This window comes from Zophobas morio, unplaced genomic scaffold (genome assembly GCF_036711695.1).
Source record: "Zophobas morio isolate AGI-343-1 ecotype UQ-CSIRO unplaced genomic scaffold, CSIRO_AGI_Zmor_V1 ptg000014l, whole genome shotgun sequence".
Classification (NCBI taxonomy): Eukaryota; Metazoa; Arthropoda; class Insecta; order Coleoptera; family Tenebrionidae; genus Zophobas; species Zophobas morio.
This window is the reverse complement of record NW_026972119.1, coordinates 27,210,283-27,223,127: the sequence shown is the minus strand read 5'-3', so window position 1 is coordinate 27,223,127 and position 12,845 is coordinate 27,210,283.

Below are 12,845 nucleotides of genomic sequence, written 5' to 3'. Positions count from 1 at the left end.
ACTGATCGTCCTCCCAAGTGTTATATAGGCATCATCGCAGGTCTCGAACTGTAAATAACACTCTTTGTTGTAGAAAGGTAATTCCCGGCCTCCAGATAGCGGTATTCAAAAGATACTTCACGTGTGTGATGAATCGTTGGATTTTTTTCTACTTCCCGAGCGACAGCTAAGGATGTATTGTATTAAAATCATGTTGACGAATGTCTGATTCCTTGACGTTTCACAACGCGATCAATATTTGCGTTTATATTTTTCCGTGTTGTTGAACTAAATTAGAAAAAAAGAATTGGTCGAAGGTTAAAGAATAATTGTTTCAACAATACGGTCGCCTCTTACCCACTCTTCTTTTATTATCTTTGAATATGGACGAGTTTCGTCCTGTTGTTTAAAACCCTCAAATCCTGTCCGACGTCTGGCAAAAGCAAATTTACCATCCACTTAAATATTCTCATGCAGTTGTTCCAGCTCTCCTCTTTTAAAAAACCTTTTAATTTTAATCTTCGAAAAGTAAGTAAACAAACGACATAGATTTTGTTACATCATTTATTACTTCTAATGGAAGCGAAGGGAGCAAAAAATAAAAATCCGACTTCTTACTCTATTTGTGTCGTTCCGCACCTACGTTGCAGCAAGACGAATCGAGTCAAAGTATAAGCGGATTAGTTGCTCTAAGGAAGTAAAAGAAATAATCAGGGAGAGCTTTTCGACGGAGAAATCATTAATTAGACGTGTGACCGATTGGAGGGCAACACTTGACACGTTTCAGCTGCCTTCTTAATTAAAGGAGCTTGCTTTGCTTGTCGCCGCAATTCTGTTAACAAACGCTCGCCAACTTTTAGCGGTCTCAAAGCACCTCAATTTGTTTGGGGCCCGAAACGCCCTCGGTCTGCGGACGCGCGACCTCAGCGGCTCCAGATAACACTCCTGATTTCCATTAGGGTAATTCCACTTGCGAAATTTTTGCAAAATATTTTTTTAAGAAATCTAAAGACACATTCGATTTTATAGAATTTTGACATCTCTAGTCTCGGTTTTAATTAGTATTTTTACCATGATCCGGCGGCTTGCAATTTAATTTTCACGGCATTACGAGTCGGCTAAAGCTAAGGACATGCCAAATTCAATTATTAACATCGACGCCGAACATGGCAACCCCAAGTCCTGCCATGTTTCTCCCAGTGACCGGTAACGTCACAATAATCCGGTCTTCCGCTCGAACAACTTCCAAAGCTGCAATATGTCTTCAGATGTGGATGGCAATTTAATTACGATCTATATGTTATAATTACGGGAATTTATAAAGATTTAGCCAAGCCTGTACGGTTATTAAAACGGCCTTGCAGGATCTTCCCTCGTATTAAAGCTCCTCTGTTTGATGTTTATTGCGGTACTTACTAATATGAACCGACCAACCAGAAGTTATGTGCAAGCAACCGTGAACGAATTTAATTTATGACTTCCTAATTATTTGCAAATAAGACGGCGGGCGAAGAGAAAATTGCCAAGTTGAAACCAGAAAAAAAGCACGTGCTGGCTAAAATCGTCTCGGAGAACGTCGGTATTGTGCGACACGTGCACATGTGTTTGCGTCTGAGGACACGTCCCGACAATTTATTGCACAACGGAATAGTTCTTTATTTTAATTTTTTCGGTGTCACAGACCATTGTTACGTTTACAATTCGCATTTAACGACGAAACTACGGTTATTGTATTAATAGACGTCGTAAAAATTTCAAAAACAGACGTCGTTTAGTCAGCCTTTGTTGCTTTTAGTATAGATGCATCAAACTAGCCCCCAATAAAGCGGGATGTTTTCGCGACTTCAGCATCAGGTTTCTAGAACAGAGAAGACGCAATTTCGCCCCCTCGTTGAAATCTCCCCCATCGCTCCCCTATCTGACCTAGTTCAGGAAACTGCGCAACACCGCATCGCCCTTCGACAACGCCAAATCGTAGAAAAGCGTAAATTATCACTGATGAGTTTAATAAAATCCGCGATGCAGTAAAGCACTCCTGCAGTGCTCACTGCAGATGCTGCAGTGGCGCAGGATCCGTGACAAAAACGAATCGAAACAGGAGTCGGGGGCGTTTAAGGCTGCTGACTTGCACTTCTTGGAATTATTCAATCTATTCGCTCTCGATTGGGCCATCTGCATCAGCTTTATGATCGCTCTAACACCGTAGAGTGTTCCATATTGCGTTTCATAAGGCGCGGAGGCGGCGCGCAAATAAAGAAAACAGACAATGTACAGCGACACACTGAATAAGCGATTTTATTTCATGGGGTGCGAAGAATCAAATCATTCTGATTGAGGCGTGACGGGGATCTTATCGACTGAGAGCTTTTACGGTGAGCTTTATCTATAAATTGCGAGGAGCACATGCGGATGTATTCGAAATCACGCACTGGAGGCGGCTTAAAAGCACTCCAAAGTTTCGGCGGTGCTTGAGGAATTTGAAAATGTGGAGTGGAGGAGAATTTGATGAGGAGTGGCCGGGTTTAAGTGAATACGGCGCAAATGTCAATTAATAAACTTCATATGTGATTACTCAACACTAATAACAGTGTTTGACTTGTATTAACATAAAATTCGACCAGTTTTGAATTTAAAAATGGATTTTACGTGATACACAAAAGAGCGAAACTGTTCGTAAAAGAGCTTAGAGGACTCCGGTGTTCTTTTTGAGGAGAATTTGAAATAATCTGGGGGCCATACGGTCTTTGAAAACAGCTGTGGAAATTTTGCTCTTTTACTTGGAAAGAATTTTGGGAGAGTCTCTAAATTTTCGATTTCCCGATTTTTGGTTTTGTCAGTTTCTCGTTTTTCAATGTTTCAGTTTTGGGATTTGTTAATTTTTCGATTTTCCAATTTTTTTTCGATTTTTCTATTCTTCGATATTACTTAAAGAATTTTCCGTTTTTCTAAAATTTATATTTTTTAGTTTTATGATATTTCGACTTTTTGGTGTTTCATTTTTTCGATTTCTCGATTCTTCCAATTTTCGATTTTCCGACTTTGATTTTTCGAATTTTCGATTTCTCGATTTTTCAAATTTCGAATTCTCAGTTTTTCAACATTCCAGTTTTGGTATTTTTTGTTTTTTCCCTTCATTTTTTCGATTTTCAATTGTTCGATTACCTACTCAGTTTTTGATATTTCAGTGTCGGGCGTTTTCAATTTTTCGATTTCTCAATTTTGCGGTTTTTGAATTTTTCAATTTTTGATGATTCTCAGTTTTCGATTTCTGAATTTTTAAATGTTTCGGTTTCTCGATCTTTCAGTTTTTCAGGTTTTTGATTTTTCGATTTTTCATTTGTTTAAATTTTCAATTTTTCAGTTTACCGATTTTCAATTTTTCGGTTTTTTCATTTTTCGATTTCTGAATTTTCCGATAGTTCATTTTTACGGGTTTTCAATTTTTAACGTCTCTAAATTTTCGATTTCCTGATTTTTTCATTTTTCGACTTTTCGATTTCTCGATTTTTGGTTTCATCAATTTTTCGTTTTTCAATGTTTCAGCTTTGGGATTTGTTAATTTTTCGATTTTCCAATTTTTTTCGATTTTTCAATTTTTCGATTTTTCAATTCTTCGATATTACTAGTTTTGAATTTTTCATTTTTCTAAAATTTGTATTTTTTAATTTTATGACATTTCGACTTCTCGGTTTTAGATTTTTTGGTTTTTCAATTTTTCGATTTCTCGGTTTATTAACATTCCGATATCTTGATTTTTCGATTGTTCAATTTCTCGATTCTTCAAATTATCGATTTTCTGACTTTGATTTTTAGAATTTTCGATTTCTCAATTTTTCAAATTTCGAATTCTCAGTTTTTCAACATTTCAGTTTTGGCATTTTAATTTTTTTTCCTTCATTTTTTCGATTTTCAATTTTTCGTTACCTATTCAGTTGTTTGATGTTTCAGTGCTGGGAGTTTTCAATTTTTCGATTTCACAATTTTGCGATTTTCGAATTTTTCAATTTTTGACGATTCTCAGTTTTCGATTTCTGAATTTTCTAATGCTTCGGTTTTTCGATCTTTCAGTTTTTCAGGTTTTTGATTTTTCGATTTTTCGTTTGTTTAAATTTTCAATTTTTTAGTTTTCCGATTTTCAGTTTTTCGGTTTTTTCATTTTTCGATTTCTGAATTTTCCGATAGTTCATTTTTACGAGTTTTCAATTTTTAACGTCTCTAAATTTTCGATTTCCCGATTTTTTCATTTTTCGACTTTTCGATTTCTCGATTTTTGGTTTTGTTAATTTTTCGATTTTCTAATTTTTTTTCGATTTTTCTATTCTTCGATATTACTCAAAGAATTTTCCGTTTTTCTAAAATTTATATTTTTTAGTTTTATGATATTTCGACTTCTTGGTTTTAGATTTCTCGATTTTTCAAATTTCGAATTCTCAGTTTTTCAACATTCCAGTTTTGGCATTTTTTGTTTTCTCCTTTCATTTTTTCGATTTTCAATTTTTGATGATTCGCAATTTTCGATTTCTGAATTTTTAAATGTTTCGGTTTCTCGATCTTTCAGTTTTTCAGGTTTTTGATTTTTCCATTTTTCATTTGTTTAAATTTTCAATTTTTCAGTTTCCCGATTTTCAATTTTTCGGTTTTTGCATTTTTCGATTTCTGAATTTTCCGATAGTTCATTTTTACGAGTTTTCAATTTTTAACGTCTCTAAATTTTCGATTTCCCGATTTTTTTCATTTTTCGACTTTTCGATTTCTCGATTTTTGGTTTTATCAATTTTTCGTTTTTCAATGTTGCAGTTTTGGGATTTGTTAATTTTTCGATTTTCCAATTTTTTTCGAGTTTCAATTTTTCGATTTTTCAATTCTTCGATATTACTATTTTTGAATTATTCCTTTTTCTAATTTATATTTTTTAATTTTATGACATTTCGACTTCTTGGTTTTTGATTATTTGGTTTTTCAATTTTTCGATTTCTCGGTTTATTAACATTCCGATATTTTGATTTTTCGATTGTTCAATTTCTCGATTCTTCAAATTATCGATTTTCCGACTTTGATTTTTAGAATTTTCGATTTCTCAATTTTTCAAATTTCAAATTCTCAGTGTTTCAACATTTCAGTTTTGGCATTTTTATTTTTTTTCCTTCACTTTTTCGATTTTCAATTTTTCGTTACCTATTCAGTTTTTTGATGTTTCAGTGCTGGGAGTTTTCAATTTTTCGATTTCTCAATTTTGCGATTTTCGAATTTTTCAATTTTTGACGATTCTCAGTTTCCGATTTCTGAATTTTCTAATGCTTCGGTTTTTCGATCTTTCAGTTTTTCAGGTTTTTGATTTTTCGATTTTTCGTTTGTTTAAATTTTCAATTTTTTAGTTTTCCGATTTTCAGTTTTTCGGTTTTTTTCATTTTTCGATTTCTGAATTTTCCGATAGTTCATTTTTACGAGTTTTCAATTTTTAACGTCTCTAAATTTTCGATTTCCCGATTTTTTCATTTTTCGACTTTTCGATTTCTCGATTTTTGGTTTTGTTAATTTTTCGATTTTCCAATTTTTTTCGATTTTTCAATTTTTCGATTTTCCAATTCTTCGATATTACTATTTTTGAATTTTTCCTTTTTCTAATTTATATTTTTTAATTTTATGATATTTCGACTTCTCGGTTTTTGATTTTTTGGTTTTTCAATTTTTCGATTTCTCGGTTTATTCACATTCCGATATTTTGATTTTTTGATTGTGCAATTTCTCGATCCTTCAAATTTTTTTCGATTTTCAATTTTTCGATTACTCAATTTTTTGATGTTTCAGTGTTGGGATTTTTCAATTTTTCGATTTCTCAATTTTACGATTTTTGACGATTCTCAGTTTTCGATTTCTAAATTTTCAAATGTTTCGGTTTATCGATCTTTCAGTTTTTCAGGTTTTTGATTTTTCGATTTCTCAATTTTTAGAACAAATTTCAAACAAATAAAAAAATCTTGAAATGTTAGAGGACTTTGGTATTGTTTTGAAAGAATTTGAAAACATCTTGGGGGATGGGTTCGATGTTTTTTTGGGAAGAATTTTAAAGAATTTTGATGACCTACCCTGTCTTCTTTGTAACGATTTAAAAGAATTTTGGGGATTTCGGGTGTTTTATTTTTGGACGAATTTGGAAAAATTTTGGGGCCCTGCTGTTTTGGTTTTAAAAGAATCTGCGGAATCTTTGGTGTCTTGTTTCAGAATGCATTTGAAAGAATCTTTAGACGCAGTTAGTTTCTTTTTTTTAAGAATTGGAAAATGTATTGTAAGATTCTGATTTTGTTTTGAGAACTTGAAAATTAAAAAAAAGGACCCGTGGTGTTTTGTAAGAATTTGAAAGAATCTCGGGATGTTTTGTATAAATTGAAAGAATTTTGAAGGCCCTTGGTGTTTTTTTTTTTTAATTAAAAGAATCTCGAACACCTCTGGTGTTTTGTTTTTGTAAGAATTTGAAAGAATTTTGGCAGCAGCTTTAACTTTTGAAAGAATTAAAAAAAATAATAGGAATCTTGCTGTTTTATGCTAGAACTAATTCGGAAGAATCTGTGAAACATCTGCTGCTTTATTTTAGAACACATTTGGAAGAATCTTAGGAGGACTCAGTTGTTTGGGTTTGTTTTAATATAAAAAAATCCTGAAGACCCGTGGTGTTTTGTAAGGATTTTAAAGAATCTCGAAATGTTTTGTTCTTGAAAAAAATTGAAGGAATTTTGTAGGTCCTTGATGTTTTTTTTTTAAAGAAATTAAAAGAATCTCGAGAACCTCTGGTGTTTTTTTTTTTGGAGGAATTTGAAAGAATTTTGGTGGCAAGGTTACTTTTGTAAGAATTTAAAAAAACTTGTGAATCTCTGGTGTGTTATTTTAGAACGAATTTGGAAGAATCTTCGGAGGATTATATCGTTTGAATTTTTTTAATATGAAAAATATTGAGGATCGATGGTATTTTATATGGATTTTAAAGAATCTCGGGATGTTTTGTATTTGAAAAAAGTCGAAAGAATTTTATACACCCTTGGTGTTTTTTTTAAGAAATTAAAAGAATCTCGAGGACCTCTGGTGTTTTGTTTTTGGAAGAATTTGAAAAAGTTTTGGCAGCAACTTTTGAAAGAATTAAAAATAATTTGGGAATCTCTGGTGTTTTATCCTGCCTCTGGTGTTTTGTTTCTGGTAGTAAATTGTTTGAAACATTTTTTGGGATCTCTGGTATTTTCTTTGAGAACGCATTTGAAGAATCTTAAATCTTCTGTTTTTTTATAATTTGAAAAAATCTTCTCTATTTTTCTTGTTGATCCATGGTGTTTTGTTTTGTAATGACTGTAAAAATGTTCTCTCTGGAAGGATTTGGAAGAATCTCGACGATCTCTGGTGTTTTATGTTTCAAACAATTTAAAGAGCCAATTGAATTAATTTTTGAGGGTTTCGGTTTGGTGTTGTCTTTTGTGGAAGAAATTTTGGCCCTCTGCTGTTTTGTTTTTCTTGTTGAAAAAAATTAACACTGTCTAACGAACGGAATTATTTCAAGAAAAACAAGATTATAAAAGTATTTTCTCAAAGTTAAAATTTAAAGAATTTGTTCACGTTGTAAAAACAATAATCTACGCGAATTTTAAAAGTAACCATGTGCCCATAATTACATGTACTTACATATTTTTAAAACATTTGTTAGGAATTCATTGTTGTACTGATACTCTCAGACTGGCATTAAAATTGTGTTTTCTTCCATTGTCGCGTTCATGGAACAAAGCACTTCGTTTAACTCTGCCCACCATAATTTCGCCCCCCATAAATCGGACTCCGCTGTCATTTTGCATTGCAAAATCACTAATTTCTACTACGTATCTAATGCAAATCAAGTTTGCTTGTTTGTCAATTAGTTCAAATGGTAATTTATACGCCATTCCGTTCAGTTCTGGCAATCATGCCTCGAGATAATGAACTCAAATGCTCAACCAATTACATTGTTCGCAAATTGTAACAGTTTGCAAACAATATAATAAAACCCGAACGTCAAGCAGGTATTAGCAAAAAACATCAAGATTCTCTTTTAAACATTCTAATGTTAGATTTCGTCCCTAATAGGTTTAGTATTCGTCGTAAGTAGACCGAAATTAGATTCCGAATGTCTAAATTAATAAAGTGGATTCTGCAGATTACATTTTTCCGGAAACTGAGGCAGATAAACGACGGAACAAATTGGGTTAGACCAGGAGCTAATTGCGGAGCTTATCGCGCACTCTGCTAACTCTAACTCAATCCGAGGCAATTGGCTGCCAGCAGAGCATCATTTCATTATTTTCAATGCGATAAATGATCGTGATTCACATTCTTCTGCGAGAAGAGTGTTGTTTACTCTCGCCGTTATGTGATTTCTTGATCATTTATCGCCTAATTGTGTTAACTCGGAGTCGGTTAGGTCAGAGTAGTAACGTATTTAGCTACTTGTATAACTTAAAATGTTTTTATATTGAAGCTGTCATTTCGTGTCCACACTCTCAATACGTCAAAGTACTCTATTCCGATCCGGCTTCAATCCAACGGTCCACTGACTCCGACGGCCCCATAAATAAGGCAAGATGAGGCGAAAGACAGCATCGGCCACGCGCGTCCATTTATTCCTAAATTAATATCGCCTCGTTGACAAATTCGTTCCCAAGATAAAATCGTCGGTGCGGAACCAACTATTGTAGCGTCCTTGTAGACCGCGTCTCCCTTATAATTGGCTAATTAATTTTCCTAAATGAACCCCCGTGACCGGTACTCTAGACAAAGGACGGTCCTGACGGTTTTTTGTCGCAACCATAAATCGACGCTCTCCGACCGCACTACACCGAACTGTCAAGTGAATGGTTGTGAATTTTGACGAGTAAAAAATGTTTTTCCGAGCGATAAAATTTATTGAAGATGGGGCGGATTGATGCGAGGGCGTTGAACGTCTGTTATTCAATTAAAACAGACACTCTCTTCTGAGATATGTAAATCGAGAAGCGTGAGCTGGAAATTGTATCTATTAATAGTTTTATTTTCTGTTATTTGTTAGCAGGTAATTTGAATACTTACTCGTTCGGAGTCGTGTAACGAGAGCTGAAATTAATGAGTTTCATTTAATTTGTGAGAGAACGAAATTTGTAGGTCCATTAAGGACGAAGTTATACGGGAAAATAAAAGTTTGCCTGGAAATTTAATACAATGATTCGATTCTTCAGTAGGAAAGTGTAGCTGAAATGGACGAAATTTACATGTTGTTTGATTTGGGATTATGCTGAATTTAATTGCTTCCAGAAGTTTACCTTCTGAAATGCTTGAAAGGTTTTTTTATGCAATAATGCGTTTTTTACTTCCCTGATGTAAGTTAAGCAAGTATCGTACTCGAATCCATCTGGCGACTGGCTACTTTCATGTTTTCGTGACGTTCTAAGACCGCTAGAGTACACAAAAATAGGTTTCTCGTTTACGTCTGCTGGCTGTCTGTCTGCCGCTTGTCCGAATTTTATTAGACTTTTCGATTTTTAAATTTTAGATTTTTCAATTTTCCATTTTTTTAAATTTTAGATTTTTCGATTGTTCTTTTCTTCGATATTTCAGTTCTTCGAATTTTTAAATATTTGATTTTTCGATTCATTTAATTCTAAATTTTTCAATTTTTAACTTCTTAATTTTTCAATGTTGGGCTATTTCGATTTTTGAATATTTTGATTTCTCGATTTCTCAATTCTTTGATGTTTCGTTTCTCCATGTTTCAGTTTTCAGTTTTTCGTTTTATCAATTTTTCGATATTTCAGTTTTTTAAGTTTTCAATTTTTCGGTTTTTCAATTTTTCAATTTTCAGTTTTTCGAATCCTTAATTTTTCGATATTTCAGTGCTGGGATGTTTCAATTTTTGGATTCTTCAAATTCTCGATTTTTCGATTTTTTCATTTTTCGGATTCTCAATTTTTTGTTATTTCAGATTTAAGATCTTTCAATTCTTCAGTTTTTTAATTCTTCGATTTTTCTAATTTTTAAATTTTCGATTTCTCGGTTTTTTACTTTTTAGATTTTTCAATTTTCCTATTTTAAAATTTAGATAATTTGATTTTTCGATTTTCTGATGTTTTAATTTTTTGATATTTCAGTTTTTCGAATTTTTAAATTTTAGATTTTTCAGTTTTTCGAATTCTTAATTTTTCGATATTTCAGTGCTGGGATGTTTCAATGTTTGGATTCTTCAAATTTTCGATTTTTCGATTTTTTCATTTTTCGGATTCTCAATTTTTTGTTATTTCAGTTTTAAGATCTTTCAATTCTTCAGTTTTTTAATTCTTCGATTTTTCAAATTTTTAAATTTTCGATTTTTCGGTTTTTTACTTTTTAGATTTTTCAATTTTCCTATTTTAAAATATAGATAATTTGATTTTTCGATTTTCTGATGTTTCAATTTCTTGATTTTTCAGTTTTTCGAATTTTTAAATTTTAGATTTTTCAGTCATCAAAAGATGTTTCGATTTCTCGATTTTTCGATTTTTAAAATTTTTGTATTCGATTTTTCAATTTCGATTTCTCGATTTACCGTGATTTCTATGTTTAGATTTTTCGATTGCTCCATTTCTCGATTTTTCAATCTTCGATTTTTTTATTTATCGTGTTTTTTTTTTAATTTTACATTGTTTATTTTAAGTTTTTCAAGTTTTAATTTCTCGATTTTTCGACTTTGGGCTATTTCGATTCCTCAATTTTTCGCTTTCTGGGTTTTCAGTTTTTCAATTTTTCGATATTTCAGTGCTGGGATTTTTTAATTCGCGGATTCTTCAAATTTTCAATTTTTCAAATTTTCGTTTTTTTCATTTTTCCGATTCTCAGTTGTCTGCTATCTCATTTTACGATTTTTCAATTTTTCGACTCTTCAATTTTTGACGTCTGTAAATTTTCGATTTCTCAATTTCTCGATTAACGGATTTTTCAATTTTTCAACTTTTCGTTGTTTCGGTTTTGGGATTTTTCAGTATTTCGATTCATCAATTTTTTGATTTTTTGATTTTTTATTTTTTACTTTTTAAATTTTTCAATTTTTTGAATTTTCGATGTTCCAATTTTTCAATTTTTCGTTTTTTCGATTCTTCAATTTTTCTTCGATTCCTCAATTTTTCTTTTTCTCTGCCTTTTTCTTTTTAGATTTTTCAATTTTTCTATTTCGATATTTTAATTTTTCATTTTTTAAAATTTTAGATTTTCGATTTTTCGATTTTTCGAACTTATAAATTTTAGATTTTTGAGTCATCAAAAGATGTTTCGATTTCTCGATTTTTCAATGCTTGCGATTTTAAAAATTTTTGTTTTTTCGATTGTTGATTTTTCTATTTTTGAATTTTTTTGTTTTTAAATTTTTCGATTTCTCAGTTTTTCCATTATTCAATTTCCATTTCTCGATTTATCGTGATTTCGATGTGTCGATTTTTCGAATGTTCAATTTCTCGATTTTTCATTTTGGATTTTTCGATTCTTCAATTTTTGTTCCATTCTTCAATTTTTCGATTTCCCGATTTTTTTACTTTTTAGATTTTTCGATTTCTTGAATTTTTAAATTTTAGATTTTTCAATAATCAAAAAATGTTTTCGATTTTTCGATGTGTCAATGTTTGGGATTTTTAAAATGTTTGATTTTTTAATTTTGATTTTTCGATTTTTGATTTTTCTATTTTTGAATTTTTCTGTTTTTAAAATTTTCGATTTCTAAGTTTTACGATTTTTAAATTTCGATTTCTCGATTACGGTGATTTTTATTTAGATTTCGATATTTCGAATGTTATATTTGTCTTTTCAATTTTGGATTTTTCGATTTATCGTTTTTTTTTAAATTTTTCACTTTTGTTTAAAATTTTTCAATTTTCCAGTTTTTAACCTTTCGATTCTTCAAATTTCCGATTTTTCAATTTTACGATTTTTCAATTTTTCGATTCTTCAATTATTGGTCGATATCGATATATTAATTTTTGAACTTTTTTAATTTAAAATATTTCACTTTCTGGATTTTTCGATTTTTCAGTTCTTTGATTTTTTTTTCAATTTTTTAGTTTTATATGTTTTAAATTTTTTGCATTCCTCAATTTTTTAACCTCTCCATATTCTGATGTTTCAATTTTTCCAACAGTATATTTTTATTTACAGCACTGGTCCTTCTGGATTTTTGGGTTGCACTTCAGAGGCGAAGGAAATTCAGTCGAAATAACGTCGACCACGTTTTTATTAATCGTGATAGCGAGTCTGGTTCTAAATGGACGTTGACCCAACCAACCGGAGGCGAGATTTCTATAAATGTTGGACGTCGCTTCCACCAATATCTGTTAAATAAGTTATGACGGAAATGTGGAGTTTATTTTGCAGAGTAAACGGGCGAGTTTATCGAACATTTATCGCTCGCTAAAACCGCTGTTTGTTCAGTGCAAATCAAGTTTGAGTTCTGTCGGACATGCATGTTTGAAAACAAGTGAATAAAGCGTGAATAAATTGTGTTACGGACGTAACGAATATTTACCAACCCTTTGGCGAAATGGCCACGGTCGGACGTTTGGGACAAAGGCAGACGTGTGATTGTTTTGTCAATTTGTAGTTGCCTGAGCGGTAAATTAGATTCATCGATTATTTGATTAATATGTCGTGTTCTGGCGGTCTACAAATTCCGCCATCACACGACATCCCATCGATTAAAAAACGTCCCTCCAGGAATCCCCGTATTAGTAGCTACTTTGACGAACAAGAGACGCTCAGTGAAAAATTACCCGAGAAGATTAATTGCCTTGTTAAGTCTCTCATACTTATTGCATAATTAAACGGAGATCCTCTTGAACGTAACTCTTCACGAGGGCGCGCAC